This window comes from Lissotriton vulgaris, chromosome 1_1 (genome assembly GCF_964263255.1).
Source record: "Lissotriton vulgaris chromosome 1_1, aLisVul1.2, whole genome shotgun sequence".
Classification (NCBI taxonomy): domain Eukaryota; kingdom Metazoa; phylum Chordata; class Amphibia; order Caudata; family Salamandridae; genus Lissotriton; species Lissotriton vulgaris.
Genome location: NC_141685.1, coordinates 1065078496 through 1065100088, shown reverse-complemented (window position 1 = coordinate 1065100088; position 21593 = coordinate 1065078496).

Sequence of the window (21593 nt, the reverse complement as noted above, 5' to 3'; positions counted from 1 at the left end):
ATATATATATGGTGTGAATTTGTTCCTCTGGCAATTGTCCCTTCTCAATTGACATTGCTCAATGTCTTATTCTCCGTCTGAAGACTCTGAAGTTCATATGAGTTCACAGAGTAAAGTTTACTGAGCTTCACTGTTCTATAGTTTATTCACAAGGTGTGGATTACACTCAGTCTGAAGACTCTGCAATTCATACTAGTTCAAAGTGTGCAGTTTACTAAGCTTCACTGTATCATTCAAAAGTTCCCTAGTTTATTCTCAATGTGAGGCACCAAGCCACTACTCACCAACTCGAGAGTCGGCTTGACTGACTTGAATTTTATGAGACACTACACTCACGACCATAAATGTTAGATTGACTCAGCTCTGACGTTATAATCCTGATAAACATGCTCAGGATGAAGACTCTAGTTTTCAATAGTTACTCTGACAGGAAATCTCGTGTGTACTGAAGAAACACTGCTGGACGCTCCGAGGGCTTCAGTTGAAGTGTGGGGTGCTTTGCGCACACACGCGCCAACTCTTGTTTCTGTCCCAGCAACTAGATTTCTCCACCATGGTGGCCATCTTAGGTTTCTTACGAGGTTTTCCTTGTACACTCTTCAGGAAAAGACAGAACCGAAGCTTGCTGCATAGGCAAATTCTTTTCCTGAAAGGATATCGTCGTGCAAGAAGGTATCTAGCTCTTTTTTTATCTTCTGTCAGTGGTGATGATGTTACAGTCTACCGAATTCCTGACAGTACCCCCTCTCAAAAAACAGTCCCTCATCTTAGGTTTGTTTAGATAGGATACTTTTTATGAAAAACTAGTGCTAGTTTTGGGGCATGTACATTTGAACTAGGTTCCCATGATCTTTCATCTGGACCAAAGCCCTTCTAGTCAATTAGTTAAAATAGGTTCCTTTTTTTGAATTTAGAATCTAGAATCTGATGTACTTCAAACTCCTCTGCAGAGTTTACTAAGACTGAAGCTGGGGGAGTATTAGATCTTAAGTCAGGAGGGCTTTTGTTTATCAATGAGACATGAAAAACAGGGTGTATCTTTAAATAGGAAGGCAATTTAATTCTCACAGCCACTGAATTTATCATTCGATCCACTTTAAAAGGACCCACAAACCTTGGCTGGAATTTGCGATTTTCTTTCAAATGTAAATGGCGAGTGGATAGCCAAACCGTGTCTCCTCTTTTAAGAGTGGGGCCTTCTCTTCTCTTATTATCGGACTGACTTTTGTAGGATTGCTAGCTATTGCTAAGTTCTCTCCTGCTTTTAAGTATGACTTTTGTACTTTCCTCACAAATTCTTTAGCTGCTGGAATGGTCTCTTGTTCTTGGCCCATTATTAAATTTGAATGTCTACCAAAGGTTAGATAAAAAGGGGTGAAACCTGTGGAGCTATGTGTAGCCTTATCACAGGCAAATTCTGCAGCCCTTACTAAGTCCATCCATTCTTTCACCAGACCCAAAGGAAAAAGTTGTAAGTACTGTTCTGTACTGTTTATTTATTTTATTTATTTATTTTATTTATTTACTGTTCTAACTCTTGATTGACTCCCTCAGTTTTTTGCCCATCTGTTTCTGGGTGATAGCTAGTTGAAAAACAAGATTCAATTCCCAATCTTTTAGTGAAGGCCTTCCAGAAATGGGAGACAAACTGGGAGCCCTGATCAGAAATCAAAATGTTGGGATTTCCATGTACTCTCACTATGTGATGTGTAAACAACCTAGCTACTTGTGATGCACTAGGAACCTTTTTCAAGGGAAGAAAATGAGCCACCTTGGAGAAGGTGTCTACAAATACCATGATCGTATTATGGCCTTGGCTAGGACGTAGGTCCACACTAAGACCCATGGAAACTGTGTGCCATGGGTGGGGTGCAGTTGGTAAAGGAAACAATAACCCTTCTGGTGCAGATTGATTTGGCTTTCCCTTTAAACATATCTCACAAGTTGACACATAATGTCTTATCTGAGCCTCCATTTTAGGCCACCAAAAGTCTCTTTTAATTAATTCTTGAGTTTTCTGGATTCTTTTATGACCAGCCAGTAGGTCATCATGACAACCTTGCAGAACCTTTTCACGCAAGGCAGTGATTGTTACATACAATTGCCCTTGATGGAAGGGCAGACCATCTTTAATTTCTCTCCCAGGAACTTCTTTTGACCAGTTCAATGTTTATTTTCTTGTTAGGCTCCATTGAATTTCAGCAGATAGGTGAGCTAATGCAAGTTTTTCGCTTTGGATTATTGGCTTCTGTTCAGGGATTGACTCTGAGAGCTCTGTGTCAATTTTGGATAAGGCACTTGCTTTTCAATTTGTTACCCCTGGTCAATATGTAATTACAAAATAAAAATCTGCAAAATACAGTGACCAGCGCAATTGTCTTGCAGACAGAGTTCGTGCAGATTTTAAGAATTGCCAGTTTCGGTGGTTAGTGTAGACCGTCACTTTGTGTTATGCACCCAATAAATAATGTCTCCATTCGAGAAAAGCTTCTTTGACAGCCAATAGTTCTTTATTGGCTATGTAATAATTTATTTTAGGGAGAGTAAGCTTTCGCGAATAAAAGGCCACTGGGTGCAATTGTCCAGTGCTGACGTGTCTCTGGGATAAGACTTCACCAATTGCTGAATCTGAAGCATCTGCTTCCATGTAATGAGGCTCATCAGGATTTAGATGTAATACAATTAGATCTGATTATGAAAAATCTGAATCTTGGGCCCATTCAAACTTGACTCCTTTCTTCAGCAAACGAGTGATGGGACTAATCTTTTGGAAGAAAATGCAATTGAATCTTCGGTAGAAATTTGCAAATCCCAGGAAACTTTGGATTTCTTTTACACATCTTCGGGGAGGCCAATTTTGAACTGCTTTCACCTTTGCATGATCCATGCTAATTCCATCTGGAGATAAAATGAACCCCAAGAACTCCACCTGCTTCACATGAAAAGAACATTTCTCCAATTTCACATAAAGATTGTGTTCCAATAATTTCTTCAAAATAGATCTAATGTGTAATACATGTTCTTTATCGCTCTTAGAGAAAATCAGGATGTCATCAATGTACACCACAGCTATTCTATCCCTAAACTCCTGTAATACATCATTCACAAAGTGCTGAAACGCCGCTGCAGCATTACAAAGCCCATAGGGCATCACTTGGTATTCAAATAGTCCAAACCGCGTCCAAAATGCGGTTTTCCACTCATGGCCCTGGGCTACCCGAATTTAATGATATGCTCCATTTAGGTCCAATTTTGTATGCATCTTGGCATCTTTTACTTGGTCTAAGAGCACAGACACTAAGGGGAGTGGATAACGATTTTTGGTTAATCGCTCTATAGTCAATGCAAGTGCAGAGATCTCCAGTCTTCTAAGGGATGAAAAACAAAGGTGAGGAGACTGGAGACTGAGAAGGGCATATGAACCCATTGACCAAGTAATTGCCCAGATATTCCTTTAAATATTGAATCTCTGCTTCATTTAGGGCATATATGTGACTGCAAGGCAAGACTGCTCCTGGTTCCAGATCTATGTTATGATTGTATGGTCTGTGGGGTGGTAATTTCTCAGCTTCCTTCTTACCAAACACTCTGGCCAAGTCTTGGTATTCATTCAGAATTTCCTTAGTCTCCAAGGTACCGATGGTTGCTGGCATTGTGATCAAACAGACTGGAGAAGACTCTATCGGATTTTCTGTATGTTTCCAAAACTATTTTCTTTGCAATATGGGGAATCCATTATCACTGGTCTTTGACTCCAATCAATTCTTAGATTATGCTCTGTGAGCAAAGGCAAGCCCAACATTAATTGGAATTGTGATGCATCAATGAGATTAAAGATAATTTGTTCTTGATGACCGTTTAATCCTTTCAGAAAAATAGAGTCTGTCTCGTTAAGGACCGGAGGAGAGATATGTGCCGTCAAACTGTCTTACTGCTTCTAAAACTCTTTTGTTTACAAATTAAACTCCAATCTTCTTTGCATATTTTATATCACAAAAATTGCTTATGGCACCAGAGTCAATCATGACCAAGACCCGAGATCCCTGATATTTCCACAATCCGAAATTTAGCTGTAAACAATACCACTAGATGAGGTGTCTCTGATTGCAGGGTATTGGCAACATGTTGCATGGTTGAAGTTGACTAAGTATTAGCTTCCATCAAGACAACTCCCTTTACTGATGGACCTTGCCTTGCCCAATTTTGATTTTTTTCGGACAATCCTTGACAAAATGCCCGGAACCCCCACAATACAGACATAATTGATTAAATCTCAGCTTCTCTTTTTTTTTCTTTGATAGAGGTCCTCGAATTGAACCAATTTGCATTGGTTGTTCCATAGAAACATTCTCAGTAGTTGTATTATTGTTCTTGTATGCCTTCTAAAATTGTAGTTAGAGCTTTCAGATTGAGTCCTTCTGCCATTCTGCTCAGGAGGAAATTAGCCCCTATATAGGTAGGCACTTCAATCTGTCAAGATACCTGGTAAATCTTTCCTCAGGAGCAGAAGAGAAGTGCTCAGTCCCCTGCACTCATACCTGGGACCGAAATAAAAATTCGTCCTTGGCATTCGCAAAGGGGAATGGGAGAAAAGAGAGAGGCTCCTCAATCAGGCTGCATATACTTCTTAGTCTTGCATCTCTGCTATCGTTCTCGTTAGTATGATACCTATAAAGCATATGGCAACAATTAGTAGGGACACACCATGTATAACATTTATCTAATTTCTTAATACTATTTTCTTATACCAGTTATTTACTCCTTAGGTTAGTTTATCTGAATTATTTGAGGAATAGCTTCTCTCTGAGTTTTTAATTATAGATATTTCCATAAGTTTCTTCAAGAAAGGAGAGAATAATAATGAGGACTCCTTCTATTCTGTCCAAATATAAATATATGTATGTATATATTAAACAACAGGCGCCCCTTCTGGAAGCTCCGCCCTTCGATCGGTGGCGCGATGACCGCGGCGGTGCAAAATTGGCATTCAAGTCCTTCAATAATCCAAGTAACACACGCTCTCAGATACTCGTTCAACAAGAGTTTTATTTCAAGGTAACGTGTTTTGGAAGCGGACTTTCTTGATCACACGAGGAACCCGGTGTATGAGGTGAGTTTACTAGTGACAATAGTTGCAGTAAAATGCGGACTGTGAACTTTTGCAAGTAAGTTGGTGGCCATCTTAGAAAGTACAAACATTGCAGGATATACACAGAAATGAATAATTTCCCTGTCTGCACATTCTGCACTTCAGTTGAAGTGTGCAGTGCTTTGTGCACACATGTGCCAACTCTTGTTTCTGTGCCAGCAACTAGACCACGCTAGGATTAGTTTCTCCACCATAGCGGCCATCTTAGGTTTCTTACGAGGATTTCCTTGTACACTCTTCAAGAAAACACAGAACAGGAGCTTGCTTCATAGGCAAATTCTTTTGCTAGAAGAATATCGTCTTGCAAGAAGGTATTTAGCCCTGTTTAGCTTTCTGTCAGTGGTGATGATGAAACAGTCTACCGAATTCCTGACACATGTTTAGCACATTGCAGTATATATGTGTAATATAAGATGCACACTAACTGTTCTGTATTTCAACAATCTGGACATGGAAAGTTGCTAGGTCTTAGTAGTCAATAACCATGCCACAATGGCATAGGTACAGCAATAGTGTGCTGGGTTTTAACACGATGAAGCTTCAACTAGATGGGCAGCTGTGGCCACTACACACCAGACTTGAGACATCTGAGTTGTGGCAATATCAAAAACAAAGGAATAGCATGCAATTGGCTTCTTTTTATCACGTCTGTCTTTTACCAGAACACCTAAAGAAAACCCCTACCTTCCATGACAATTAATCAAACAAGCATTTGTAGAGCGCACTACTCACCTGTGAGGGTCTCAAGGCGCTGGGGGGGGGGATGCTGCTACTGCTCGAACAACCAGGTCTGAAGGTCAGCAGGTCCTGTGTCTGTCGCAGGTGGATGGGGAGGGCGTAACATGTTTTGGCGGCGAGTTGAGAGGATAATCTGCCGCCGGTGGTTGTTTGGTGGATGTGTGAAACAGTGACGAGGGCGAGGTCAGCGGAGCGAAGCTGGCAGTTCGGGGAGTAGAAGGTGAGTCGTTTGTTGAGTTATGTTGGTCTGGTGTTGTGGAGGTCTTTGTGAGCATGCATGAGGAGCTTGAAGGTGATTCTCTTGTTGACAGGGAGACAGTGTAGGTCTCTCAGGAGGGCAGTAATGTGGCTGTGTCGGGGGATGTTGAGGATGAGGCGAGCGGAGGCGTTCTATATGCGTTGAAGTCTTATCTGGAGTTTGGACGTGGTTCCTGCGTAGAGGGCGTTGCTGTAGTCCAGCCTGCTGATTACGAGGGCTTCTGGTTCCTGAGGGGATCCACCTGTAGATCTTGTGAAGCATGCAGATGGTGTCGAAGCAGGAGGAAGAGACTGCATTGACCTGCGGGCCATAGAAAGTGTTGAGTCCAGGATGAACCCCAGGTTGCTTGCGTGGTTGGTGGGTGTCGGTGCATGTCCCAGCATGGCCGGCCACCAGGGGTTGTCTCAGGCGGAGGGGGTGGAGCCGAGGATGAGGACCTCTGAGTTGTCAGAGTTCAGTTTCAGGCGACTGTCTTCATCCATTCTGCGATGGCCTTCATTCCTTCGTGGAGGTTGGTTTTGGTGGTGGCGGGGTCCTTGGTGAGAGAAAGGATCAACTGGGTGTCGTCGGCATATGAGATAATGTTGAGGTCGTGTGATCAGACGATGTTGGCGAGCGGTGTCCTGTAGACGTTAAAAAGGGTCGGGCTAAGGGATGATCTTTGGGGTACGCCACAGGAGATCTTGGTGGCTACGGATCAGATTGGGGGAAGCAAACTCTCTGGGTTCTGCCGGTGAGGAAGGAGGTGATCCAGTCCATATCCCTGCGTCTTGGAGGCGTATGCGTAGGGTGTGGTGGCAGACGGTGTCGAAGGTGGCGAGAGGTCCAGGAGGATGAGGTCCGCGTTTTCGCCTTTGTCCAGCAGGGCCCTAATGTCGTCGGTGGCGGCGAAGAGGGCTGTTTCGGTGATGTGGTTGCTGCGGAATCCGGATTGGGATGAGTCCAGGATGTTGTTCTCTTCGAGGAATCGGGTCAGTTGCCTGTTGACAGTCTTCTTGATGACTTTCACCGGGAATGGGAGCAGGAAGATGGGCCCGAATTTCTTGCGGTTCTTTGGGTCCGCCTTGGGTTTCTTGAGGAGGGCGTTGGTCTCGGCCTTTTTCCAGCTCTCTGGAAAAGTGGCGGTCTCGAAGTAGCTGTTGATGATGTTCCGGAGTTGGGGTGCGATGATGAAGCTCGCTTTGTTGAAGATGTGGCCAGGGCAGGGGTCGGATGGTGAGCCAGAGTGGATGCTGTTCATGATTTAGATGGTGTAGTCGTATTTGATGTGGTTCCAGGAGAGCAGGAGAGCAGGAGGTCTGGGTGGTTGGGGTTGGTGTGTCTGAAGTGTCGGCAGCTGTTGGGGGGGTCTGGGTGTTGAAGCTGTTGTGGATGTCTGGGATCTTGAGGTGGAATAAGGTTGCTCGGGAGTCGCAGAAGTCTTGCGACGGCAGGATTTCGTTGGAGCTGGGGTTTGCGAGTTCTTTCGCGATACTGAAGAGTTCTTTGCTGTTGTGCGTGTTGTTTTTGATGCGTTCCTTGAAGGAGGTCCTTTTGGAGGTTTAAATGAGTTGGTGGTGCTTACGGCTGGGCTGTGTGGTTGTCGGGTGTCTGTTAGTGGCGCGACTTCTTCTTGAGTCTTCGGCAGGTCTGCTTGGATGCCTGGAGGTTGGTGGTGAACCAGATGGCCCTCCTGTCAGTGCATCTGTTTGAGGGTTTCCTGATCGGGGTGAGATTGTTGGCGCAGTCGTCAATCGATTACCTGAAGTTATGGGCGTCTGTGTCTGTGGGGTCAGTTGGTGGGTCTCAGGCAAGAGTGGTGATTAGCTGGTCCTTGGTGACCTTGTTCCAGCTGTGGTGGGGGATTCGTTGCGGGTGGTTGTGCTTTGTGTGTTTCTTGTAGGAGAAGTGGATGCAGTGTTCGGTTGTATTGCTGAAGGTGACGTGGTGGCTAGCGGAAAAGATAGAGTCGAGCGTGTGTCCGGCGGAGTGGGTGGGTGTCTGTAACTACCGGATTTTAGGACCAGATAAAATCAGCTCACCAAGACACCACTAACCCTTGTCGAAACGTAACCACCTCCCTCCTCAGGACCTATTTACAACAGGTATCTGTGTTCCTACCTAAAGATGGGGAATTAGCAATATACAAGCTTAGATCTTCTAAAACACCACACTCATACCATATAGTCTCGCGGTAACATGGGCCCAGACTAAACTATCCCAAGGCAGTTCCGATTACTTACCGTTACACACTGAACCAGTGCTCTCCCAAGCCACAATCTTGTGGGTATATGCACTGTATCCTCCCAGTGCTCTCACTATTTCATACAAATACAAGCCACAATCCTGTGGGTATACACATTGACCGTAGTCAATGCTCTCATTAACGCCGCTTTCCCTAGAGGTGATCTCACTACGCACCGTATCCCCCCGGTGCTCTCTATCTCAAGCCACAATCTTGTGGGTATACACATCGACTACAGTCAATGCTCTCATTAACGCCGCTACACAACGACGATCACTTTCCTATGAATACCTTCAGCTCTCCATATTGGGAAATCTCTCTCCATCTACTAGGATTACAATACTACACTATTATGGATCACACAAGAATGGCCAAATTACACTGTGTAGGAGTTATTCCCTATTTCAAGAGCTCCTCTCCCCCTCATTGTTCAGTTACCATTTACCTGGACGGGAAACGCATCCGTTCACATAACAGCATCTGACTAGAAGAAAGGTTAACTTTACCATAAGAAAATAACAAGTACACACTAGTTCACTAAGAACTGGGGTATCTTTATTCATTCATAACATCAATAATATAATACTGCACTATAACACATAGCCTGAAAAGCAAAAGGAAAGGTTAGAATGTGTGTGCACACTAATAAGAAAGGGTCGACGTCACCTTATGAATATGAAGTCTGGACTCAGCAGTCATCTGGGTTCCCTTTCCGTCTGTGCCTTGGCTCGTCTTAGGATCACCTCTGCAGTCACGGATACACGTCTGCACCGCTATGCTCTGTCTCCTCCGTTTCCCTCCAAGTCACTGGAACCTTCCTCTTATTCTCTGTCTCATCAGCTGCTCTCTTGCTGTTCTACACAACTCCTCTCTCCTCTCAATCACGGACTGTCTTCACTTCTCAGCTTCGATCTTATAAATCAGTTCCTACCACTCTGGTATTCGTTCTCTCAACTAACTGCTTCACTCTGTATGCTCTGATCTTAATATCAAAGCTCGCCAGCTGCTCCAACTAAAATAACGTCAATCTTTCTAAGAGAGTATTAGCTTCTCGGTCTTTCTCGGACTTCAAGATGGCGACTGTCTGCCTTGAAATAATTAATTGAAATGATGCTAACGGCTAGCTGCCGCCTACGAACTGACTGACTCATTACCTCCTGCTTTCGCTAATATGGAACCTTGTTCATGCATGGAAAGTTACGGCCAGTAACCTGCCGCCCACCAAATTCTTGTACCTCCCCGTACCAAGGACACGTTCTCAGCCGTCCGGCCTGATGTTATGTCTTCGATACAAAGAAAAATACAGTTCTTCAATAAGGGCCAGCCTGAGCCGGTTCTCTCCAAGCGAACAACACCTCATAACTAAAACATTTGACCTAAAAGCATCTCAAGCTGCCGAGGCAGAAAGAAAGATGGAGTCTCTCCCGTTTGAGGCCTACAAGGCCCGAAATAAGCATAACTCCATCAGAAATATACTAGTACTCTTATAAAAGGACGGATTACTACTAATACTAAGGAATCTATCCCTTAACATAGGTTTATAAGCCCTGAACGGAAAGGAAGGGTAGGGGATTGCAGCAAACTCCTTGTAAATAGGCCCTGTCTAAGGTTCCAATCCTCCTATCAGAATGATAGCAGACTAAAGTCACCTTCAATCACCTTCACTCAAGAAAAGGGGCACAAAGTCAGTCAGAACACTTCACCCTTGACTTTAGGCTACTAATCATTCGCTAAATGTAATATGAAACAAAACTAACTGATCTATTTCTAGTACTACATCTACAAATCTAGAGTAGGGAAGGGATGCACTGAATAAAGCAGCAAATAGCTACTAGAATGCAAATAGTAATCAGGATACCCCCTAATATCTGTCGTAAAGAATGTAAATCAGGTAACCAATTAAAGAGCCAGTCAAACCAGCCCTGGTCAATGTGTTTTCTAACTTCTTTGGTCAAGTCATGAAGTTTGTCAATATGAGCCTGAATGGATCTAGTATGATCTGATAAATTGAAACAGCAAAGGCCCTCAAAGTCAGAACAATCATGTCCATGTTTGAGCAAAAGATAGTCGATGGCAGCCCGGTTATGCAAAATAGCTCTGCGTTCACCCTGGGCGTCCAGTAACATGTCAGATAAAATTGTAGAAGTATGATTAATAGATTTAACCATCCAACAGGCCATCTTCCAAATGGACTTGGCATTGTAGACTGCTAAAGCAGGGACACCTACTATTGAAAAAGCCAAACTAAGATATTCAGATTCGGAAAATAAATGTAGTGTAGAGTCAGAATTGTCATGTAACATTACAGCATCACGAACAACGCGGGAATGCATATTAGGATGTGAAGAAAACATCAATAAACTCAGTCTAGTAATGGCACATGGTCCTCCAGAAATATTTGCAGGAATGTAAGGCCAGGATGTATTACCACAAGAGAAAAGCCATCCAGAAGGTAACAGCATTGTACGATAATGACTAGGGGTAACTACTAAACTCTTGCATGTCATATTATTTTTAACAGAAGTACATGATTTCGGTGATCTACGGGAACATAAAGTTCGTTCATAAGCTGTAAATGAAGTGGCACCTTTCAATTTTAAACGCACAACTTCGGTTAAAGCATTGGGATCACAGGTAAGTAAAAAACATAAATCACCCTGCGTGATATTATACGTAATTATTTGGGAATTAATCGGGGGTGTTGGATCTGAAAGCACAGTACATAAAGGGCAATATTCGTGTGTTGCGAAATCACCAAGAATAATATTAGGACGGGCATTTGATATATTGAAAATATGGGCCAAAGTCTTCAATGAAGCAGGGACAGCAACCAAACAGGTCGCTAATATATCAGTCACGGAACGCATCGGTGTTAAACGGAAATGTGGGTAATTTGTCACCCTTCGTGCTAGGGTAGTCCAAAAGTTAGATGATGAATCCCACGCAGCAAAGGAAAGCGGTACTCGAGTTATCAAATCAACCAAAGTCTGTGGGTTCCCTCCTTTCCCAACGTAGCAGGCCAAAAGGAGTCCAACGCCGGCACATCCTGCAACAGCAGTCCAAAGAGTGATCTGAAAGAAAATCAAATACAGGCATTATTCATTCTCGTAAATACCATTTGTCAGCCGGGACAGCTTCCCAGCTATCTTTCCCTGGCCTCATGACGAGTACTGTGTTATCATGACCGGTTGCAATAACTTCAGTTTGTTCAGGGGGATTTTTAGGCGATTGCACCTGGATTATCTGTGGAGCCAAAAACTTTTTGTCCTCGTACAGTTAACAAAGTTGGGGCAGTGCCTTTCTGAATCTCACCACTGAAAACAGGCATGATTAGCAACTGAGCAATTCGGTCAGTCTTATGAATCGGTAGATCAACTTCACTGCTATTCAGTAGGAGTACCTTAATCTCTCCCTGATAATCACTGTCAATGACTCCTCCGAGTACTTGAATGCCTTTTAAGGCCAGGCCCGATCTAGGGGCAATCAATCCAAAATTTCCAGTTGGTATACAGACACCAACGCCAGTTTCAATGATAACTCGATCTCTGCTTTTTACAGTAATATCATTCATGGCATGCAGGTCTAAGCCTGCAGAACCTGGGGTTGCTCTGCATGGAGATAGTGCTCCAGGGGAAATTTCCCAATACATTACAGTATTTCTAACTGTGTTCGGTTGTACATCAACACCTGGAGGAAATAAACGCTTTAGTGGAGATTCAGCATTCAAAAAGGGACGAATATTCAAAATCAACAGTGCCTGAAACAAATAATCTCTCCAATTTTTATATTTATTGTCAGTTAATTTACGCAATTGTTCTTTTAGCAAACCATTCATTCTTTCAATAAGGCCTGCTGCCTGTGGATAATATGGTATATGAAATACCCATTCAATGTTGTTTTCCACACAAAATTCCTGCACCAATCTTCCTTTGAAATGGGATGCATTATCAGATTGAATTTGAAATGGAACACCATAATAGAGCATAATCAGTTCCAATGTTTTAATGGTGTTTACTTGGGTAGCTCGGTTACAGGGAAAGGCCACTATATGTGTCAATAATGGTGCAAATATATTGGCAATTTTTACTCATAGGGAGTGGACCAATATAATCAATCTGCCAAATTTGAGCGGGTAATTTTCCTCGATGTAAATGTCCTTTCACAATTTGGGGTACTTTTCGTTGTCTAGAATGTTGACAAATAGGACAATGCAATATTGTATCTTTAATCAAATTTAAAGGAATATAAATTCCTCGGTCAGCAGCCCACCTGCTAGTGGCTCTCTCTCCAAAATGTCATGCTTTCTGGTGGGCCCATTTCGCCAATCCAGCCAAATCAGAATCCTGCATGTCCACCACTGCCTCAGCAATTTTAGATTTCTCATCTGCAATGTTATGAAAGAATTTGTCAAGGGAGTCTATTGGTGTATGAGCATTCACATGAAAGATTGTAACAGTACTTTGTGGGAGCATCTCCCAAATTTCTTGCCATAATTCTTTACCCCAAAGTTCTTTAGAATGCAATTCCCAATTATGAGAATGCCAGGTTGGTAACCAAACCGCCAGTCCATTAGCAGTGGACCAGGAATCAGTAAAAAGATGACATGTACCGGGTAACTCTTGTTTTAAAACTTGGAAAACAGCATATAATTCAGCAAATTGACTACTCTTTCCTTCACCAGTTGTACTCAGCAATTTTTGTGTGATGGGATTATAGGACACTGCTTTCCAATGCCTTTTCTCTCCTATGTACCTCGCTGAACCATCCGTAAACCACACATGGTTTCTGTCCTCCGCGGACAGATCATCAAATGGCTTACCCCATTTAACAGGGGATTCCTGTACTACAGGTACGGAGCAATCACTCCCAGTCTCAATTGATGGCGCCTGCGCCACTTGCTCATGTAATGATGCCACACCTTTCGGTCCCACGCGTGCCCTGTCTTGTATGTATCATTTCCACTTAATCACACTCGCCTCTTGAGCATGTCCGATTCGATGAGTTTTCGGCAAACTCAAAACCCACTGCATAATAGGAATCTCAGATCTCAAAACCACATCATGCCCCAAAGTCAATTGCTCGGTATCCACCAGAGCCCAATAACATGCAAGTAATTGTTTCTCAAAAGGTGTATAACGCTCACCTGCATCAGGTAACTTTTTAGTCCAAAAACCTAATGGTACTTTATTTTTGCCTTGTTTTTGCCACAAACTCCAATTTGCATAAAGACCTTGCCCGGACACATTCAGATCCACATCACCGTCACGCACGGGCCACTAATCCAAAGCATACTGAATCGCTTCTTTCGCCAAATCAAACGCATCCTGCTGCAGTTTACTCCATTCAAACACATTCTTTTTACAAGTAACTTTGTATAAAGGGGCCAATATCTCACTGAAATGTGGAATATGTTGACGCCAAAAACCAAATAATCCAATAAAGCTTTGGGCTTCTTTTCGGTTTCTCGGAACCGCGAAACCAAGAATTTTCTGTTTTACTTGTGGAACCACCTCTCTATTACCTTTATGCCAATTGATGCCTAAAAATGTCACACTTTGTGATGGACCTTGCAATTTGTCGGGATTGATTTCCCAACCTTTTTAACATAAATGATCAATAACCTGATCTAACTGAGTTTGAACTTGATCTTGTGTCTCACCTTGAATCAAAATGTTGTCAATATAATGACACATCTGAATTTGTGGATTTACGGGTATTTCAGATAAATGCTCTGCCACCAGCCGGTGACAAATCGTAGGACTGTGTACATAGCCTTGTGGAAGACTTCTAAACGTCATTTGACGTCCATTCCATGTAAAACTGAACTGTTCCTGACACTCAGGGGCAATTTGGGATTGAAAAGAAAGCATTAGCGATATCAATAGATGCATACCATGTTCCTGGATGCTTCTGGATTCTCTCAATTAAAGTAATTATGTCCGGTACTGCAACAGTCAAAGGGGGTGTATGTTTATTCAATTCGCGGTAATCAACAGTCATACGCCAAGAATTATCCCTTTTACGTACGGGCCAAACGGGATTATTCCAAGCAGAAGTAACCGGAGTTATAACTCCTGCATCCACTAAATCTTGAATTGTAGCACTAATTTCTTCATGACCACCTGGGATGCGATAGTGCTTTTGGGAAACAACTTGTGTAGCCTGAGGAATTTTTATAGGGGGCATGCTCAAACGACCAACTCGTACAGGTCTGGATGATATATAACTTTTACTTCCAAATTGATAACAGCCGTCATCTAAATGCAATGTCATACCTTTCAAAATATCAATTCCAATTATGTATTACAAGGGTGGCACAACTAAAACAGAATATTCTTTTCGGGGAATTCTACCTATTTTCATTTCAAGTGTAGTTTGCACTGCGGGGGTTTCCTTTCCACCTAAACCAGTAATTGTGAAAAACTGACCTTTACATTTCTTTGACTTTCCATGAATAAGAGTGGCCTCCGCTCCTGTATCTACCAATGCTCTGGCCCTTTGGATATTACGATGTTTCCAAAAAATTTCAATATCTACATAGGGTCTATTGTCTCTGTGAGCCCACTTGCGTACTGGAGCTTGACCTATTTCCTAGTCATTTTTATTGCGTTCTGATAACCAAGACAAATCAGGGTAAATGCTCCCATATTTCTTAGACAATATAAAATCCTTTTCATATCCATCCCCATTACGAAATGGATTCTTGTCATCTGCATGGTATTGTGAGTTTCGATCGGAAAATCTATGTCGATCCTCCCTTCTCCTCATCTCAGGGGACTGATCCCTTTCATCTCTATATCTGCTGTTAACACGGTCATCTCTCCCCCTTTCTTTTTCCCCCTCTCGCCCCCTCTCTCTCTCACGCCGAGGGGACGCATCACGTTCATACCGTCGTCCATCACGACGATCAGAATCATCACGACGTCTATCATCTCCACTGTCATCAGAACATTTACGATCACAATCATTCTTACGCACACGTCGAGCACCCTCCTTCTGATCCAAACCACGCTTGCGAAACATGTCCGACAAGCGATTATTAGGTTCACCATCAATGTCCTCACTCTTCACACCATCAGCCAGTAAAGCAAGAAACATATCACGTCTAGAGAACTTATAATTCCCAGCAGTACGACCCTCAGGTCTGGACTGCCTCTCAGGTTTAAGCCATTCGCCCAGCTCGCCAAGCTGATGCACAGATTCAAGCACCATAGACAATGCATTGCCAGTCTGATTAATCAACAAAGTCATTTTAACCTGCTTATAAGCAACAGGGGAAGAACGGATAATGCGATTCTGCACAGAAGACGTCAATAAACCATCCAACAATCTGTCAGATGTACTCAGGAAAATCGCAGTTTTCATCACCTCCTCTTTCAGCCGTTGTGCCGCATCGCGCAATGTGTACCATGGCTTGTCATTCAGAGGCCAATCCGATTCAGTAGGGTATTTGTGATTACAACCATCAGTCGCTAACTGAAGCAGACTAATTTGACCAACACCATTATAATTCCGGAAATGATCTTGTACAGTGGAATCAGAACTCAAAGAACAAAATTTCAAGGCATCTCCTGCATCTAACATGTTGCCCGCAGCGCCCAATTCATAAAGGCGTACCATCCACGTAAGCAAGGCTTCACCGGGCCGTTGCCGAAATCGTTGCAAAATGTCACTAACTTCCTGTTGCGTAAAATCTTCCAAACTATCCAAAGGAATACCGTTTGGATTACCAGGAGCTTGCTGTAACTTTCGTCGAAAAACCGGATGCGCAGAAACCTCAGGACGAGCATCAGAAGAAGCCCGATCAACAGATTTAGAGGGACAGTCAGAACGAGAAATGTCAACAGAGTGGAAAGAGCGACCACGGTCGCCGGAATCATCATATTTGTCACAAGAATTAGATTTACAATCACGTCCGGTGTGAGAAGACTCGCGCCTGTCAGACTCCTCAGCCGAGGAGCCAGAATCATTCGAGTCCCAGATATTACCATCCCATTCATCAGGATTCCAATCCAGTCCGGCTTTCGCCACGACCAGACATACTTTCCGTTTACAAACACGACTGCGATGATTCTTATATTTGTATTTTGCAATTTGAACAGCAGCCCTCTCAGCTATTGTCTGATAAGTCTCAAGTTTGTCGGCAAGCAATTTATTTTGACATCGCAAAAGAGTGCGCATTTTGCAATTCAACAAACTTTTCTTCCATATCCACATATTGTTTCTGCAATTTCAAAAATTTCTCATGTACAATCCTGCACGCAGATAAAACAATCCAACCTCTGCATCCTAAGATAGGAAGCTCCTCACCCTTCACAACTGGCGCTTTCTGCAAACAAGCAATAACATTAGTCGGCTCCGCCAGTTCCAAACAAGAATTCCAATTTTCACTTAAACCAGTAGAATCGGCCCACTCATGGGCCAAAGCCTCGTAAGGCATTGATTCCCAGCCGGGAATTTCAATAGGCAATTTAAAAGTAGATTTCGACCTTCTCAAAAACATTGTGACAAAAGAAAAAGATATATACAACTATAAACAAATAATATACAAAATGAAATCCGAACGTGCCGAGCGCAAACCAACAAGATGAAAACAATACCGCGCAAACAGGCTTTGTAAACGGTTCGCGACGCCAGATGTAACAACCGGATTTTCGGACCAGATAAAATCAGCTCACCAAGACACCACTAACCCAGCCGAAACGTAACCACCTCCCTCCTCAGGACCTATTTACAACAGGTATCTGTGTTCCTACCTAAGGATGGGGAATTAGCAATATACAAGCTTAGATCTTCTAAAACACCACACTCATACCATATAGTCTCGCGGCAACATGGGCCCAGACTAAACTACCCCAAGGCAGTTCCGATTACTTACCGTTACACACTGAACCAGTGCTCTCCCAAGCCACAATCTTGTGGGTATATGCACTGTATCCTCCCAGTGCTCTCACTATTTCATACAAATACAAGCCACAATCCTGTGGGTATACACATTGACCGCAGTTAATGCTCTCATTAATGCCGCTTTCCCTAGAGGCGATCTCACTACGCACTGTATCCCCCCGGTGCTCTCTATCTCAAGCCACAATCTTGTGGGTATACACATCGACTACAGTCAATGCTCTCATTAGCACCGCTACACAATGACGATCACTTTCCTATGAATACCTTCAGCTCTCCATATTGGGATGTAGTGTAGTTCCTAGTTTCCCACTAGGCCCTGCGCATTGGAATAACATAAACAGTAGTATCGACGTGGAACTGCGGATATTCCAGGCCTCCACTGACTATGCTAAACTTAATTGGGTGTGTTACCAACTAGCTCAGAGGTCACTGGAAACTTTCTTCTCTGCATAGGAAGTGATCAGCTTCCTTGGCACAGACAAGAAGGGATTCAGCTTTCCAACAACCGTGCAACATGACAACTTTGCTCCTCAGATCAAGAGTCAATCTCTAGGGTCGTGTGAAACAATAGACATGTATTTCACTCAGTCAGTTTAGTGCAGTTTACTTTCACGAGATGTAGAGAACAGAGAGACGGGCGTTTGTCAATAAAGGGTTAACATTTATTGAACAGTCTTTCTTCTCGTACAAGAGAAATGTATTGCCACAATTGCAAGACTTGTTATTATAAAAAGTACGTACAGTAAGATAAGGATTGCGAAATAGAACTGTAAAAGCATTGATAGGGTTTCTTAGCCATACAATGGTTTAAAAGTAATAAAACATATATACAGTCATATATACATTAGGCTAAAATACTCAACTGGTGCTTCTAACTAAGCCTACCCCAGTGTGCCTGACCTAAGCCTAACACGTGGAAGGGGAGTAAGTAAGTAGCTTTAAGTTAAGTTGGTTTTGCCAAGGTTTGTTTCAAGAATTCTCATCTAAGGGTTTAGTCAACACCATACCTCTGAATAGAATGATGGAAGTCTGGTATTTCCTTCAGGGGGCACTCAATATCCCAGTCACCCGCAAGGGCAGACCGGAAACGCTGGAGCTGGATTTCTCTGCAGGAGAAAGGCAGCGGCTCTTCTTCAGCGCGTCGGGAGGAGGAGGCGGGGGACAGCGTCCGCGGCAGCTGGAATCTGCTGGGCTTCTTTCGCAGAGGGACGGTTGTTCAGCTCCTAAGCGTACTGCACCATCGTTCGCACTTTAGCAGCGATAATGGTATCAGTAGCTTCACCACCAAGGGACAATAGCAGCAGCGTACTGCCTGCAGCAGCAATGGGATGCACAACAGGGTGCACGGCAGCTTACGACAGCTCTCAGCTCACATTGCTTAAGGCAACGTTGGTAATATTTATACCTGACAGGTGCCGGATTTGACGCAAGTTTGCTGGGCATAAGACGTCAATTAAAGATGTCACTAGGAAGTGATAGTTATCAGTTGCTCATTAGAGTTCCATTACTAATCAAAACACAGCAAGCAGGGATTTCCAGGTTTGCTGAGTTTTTATCTTGTTGAAGAACTCGGAGTGTTAATCTAGGAATATCAGATAGTGACTTCTGCTCTGTCATTGCACTAATTGGCTGCAAAGGAAGTGGCAGAGAACTATGCTGGAATGTGGCTCTGTTCGTGTGAGGCCAGAGATGACTTTCTGAAAATCGCACTCGAACGGTTATGCCAATATAGGGAATAAATGGATTTATAGCCGAATAGGGGCATAAGGTCGCAGTATCGATCAGGAACCTAGATAAACACGCAACACCCACTCCACGTTTTCATGTCCATCAAATTACTAAAACTAGAGCAATTAGATGCATGTGTAACATTGCCCACCCCAAAATACATAAATGCATTCGAAATAGGCGTATATTGTAATACGTGAAATTTAGGTACTGTACGTTATTTGAAGCATAGAAATCATTCAAAAATTATTGCATATGAAATCAATGAACGATTATGCAAAAAGAATTACACATGAAGTATCTCTGACAGAAGAAGGGCGAGATAAATCATCACATAAAAATGCATTGTAATAACATGTGCTAGAGGCTGATGTAATGTTGTTATGTCTCTAGATGTGATTTTAGAAATAGAAGTTTGAAGCTTCTGTTCTCTAAGAATAGTTTTTACGTTAAGCAAAGAATTGTTCGTGCCAAAAAAGGTCAATATTAAAAAATGTTCAATTCAAAAGAATTAATGCTTGAACGGGGAAATTGAGTTCCAAAGCTTTTAGCAGTTTTTGTCAGGTTTACTCCACGGGATCCAGTCGATGCAAATATGGTTCCACCTCCAAATGTCACCAACACCCTGAAGTATAAACACAGGGTGTTCGAGCCATTAGGCGAGGGAGAAAAATAACAAACTAAAATAAAAAATGTGGGATGGGTAAAGGTAGGGTCAGCAGGGAAAGGACGCCTGTAACAGAAGACAAGATAGATTTCAGTCAAGTGCTTACTAGCATGCCGTACTACTCTCGTATAGTCTCACTAATAAAGCATGAAAATAGATAAGTACCTGGGCAGAAAGAAAACCCGACCTTTGTTAGAAAACATCTACAATCCTTCTGCCATAATCTGTGAGGAAGGCCTAAGGAACACATAGACATATGGTAAATGAACACAGTCCTGTCTTAACATACACACTCACGCCGTACTGAGACACTTAACCCAACACTCACAACATACCACAGAATTTGCCAGAGGACTCAATGTACAAGGGGGGTCCAAAAGTATCCACAGAAAGTAAGGTCGCTCCAACACAAAGTAATATGGATACGGTAGTGTGTAGGGAGCAAAAACTACAACACTCCGCTCTCTATAGAATAACCCAACAGTGTGTGCATGGATAATGCCAAACAGAAAAACGTAGTTGCGACCACCACTGAATTCTGTCAACAATACACCCAATGGATGACAGGACAATAAGACCAGGGGAATCTGTAGTTTCCTCACTACAAGCCCAGATCCTTATTTCCACTTGAATACACAGTATATAACGGAGACGCGTAGTTGTCCTCACTACAGCGCCCCGCTATCACAGTTCCAAGGAAATTGCAAAGTGTACGGTAACACGTGGTTTCGACCGCCACTGTGTTCCGCCACCTCCAAATGGCCCAATCCTTAAATGCAGTGCAATGACCTGCCAACTATAAATGCAGCATGTCTCCGAGCCCCCGAAGACAGGAAAACAAACAGCTGACCGCGGGAGCGGCCGGGGAAAAAGAACAACAGTACCTGCGGGCGCCGAGTCTATCACCAGCCGGGACAGGATGCGGGAGCTCTCCCCACGAGCCCTAGGGGAGAGAGAGCCCACAGGAGTCACGAAATGGCTGGCGTGCAGAGCGTCCGCTCTCACGCCGAAGGCAGCAAGGAATCCAGAATAACGCGCAACCGGAAGCGTGTCGGGTCCCGAGTTAAGCTTCCTGCGGGACCCCGCCTACTCATGGGAAATGTAGTTTTCCCAGTGCGGTAGGCGCAAAGGGGCTACGAAACCTGACAGTACATCCCCCCTCCCCTAGCGCCTCCTAGGACCAGGGCGCTGGGGGCATCTACGATGGAAAGCACGTACAGCCGCCGGTGCATGAATGTTCCCCACGGGCTCCCAGGAATCATCCTCCACCGAGTAGCCCTTCCATGCCACCAGATACCAAAGGACGCCTCTGCACAGTTTGGAGTCCTTGATACACCGCACCTCGTATTCAGCCCCAGCATCTCGAAACACCGGAGGGGTGGCCTTCCTTCTTGCCGAATGAGCTGGTTTCAGCAAGTGACAATGGAACACAGGATGAATACGCAAAGAACCAGGCAGTTTCAATTTGAAAGCAACAGGGTTGATACGTTTCACAATGGTATAAGGCCCAATGTATCGTGGATGAAACACACTACGCAACTTGAACCGAATGTTGCGAGTCGACAACCAGACCTTATCACCAACCTGGAACGAGGGGCCCTCCTTACGATGTTTATCCTCCCATTTCTTGTACACTGCTTTAGCCTTCTCCAGATGCGCCCTGACCTTCTTGTGCAGAACACGGAGCTTCCGTACTTGTCCCAAGACCGTAGGCTGTCGAGACACTTCCTCCGGGATGCGCACAGGAAGGATGCGTGCATCAAACCCATAGTTAGCATGGAAAGGTGAGATCCCCACAGAACAGTGCCAAGCGTTATTATAAGCCATTTCGGCCATCCATAACAGGGAAACCCAAGACTCCTGGGCATCCTCAGCAAAACATCGCAGATATTTTTTCAATGTTTGGTTTAACCGTTCTGTT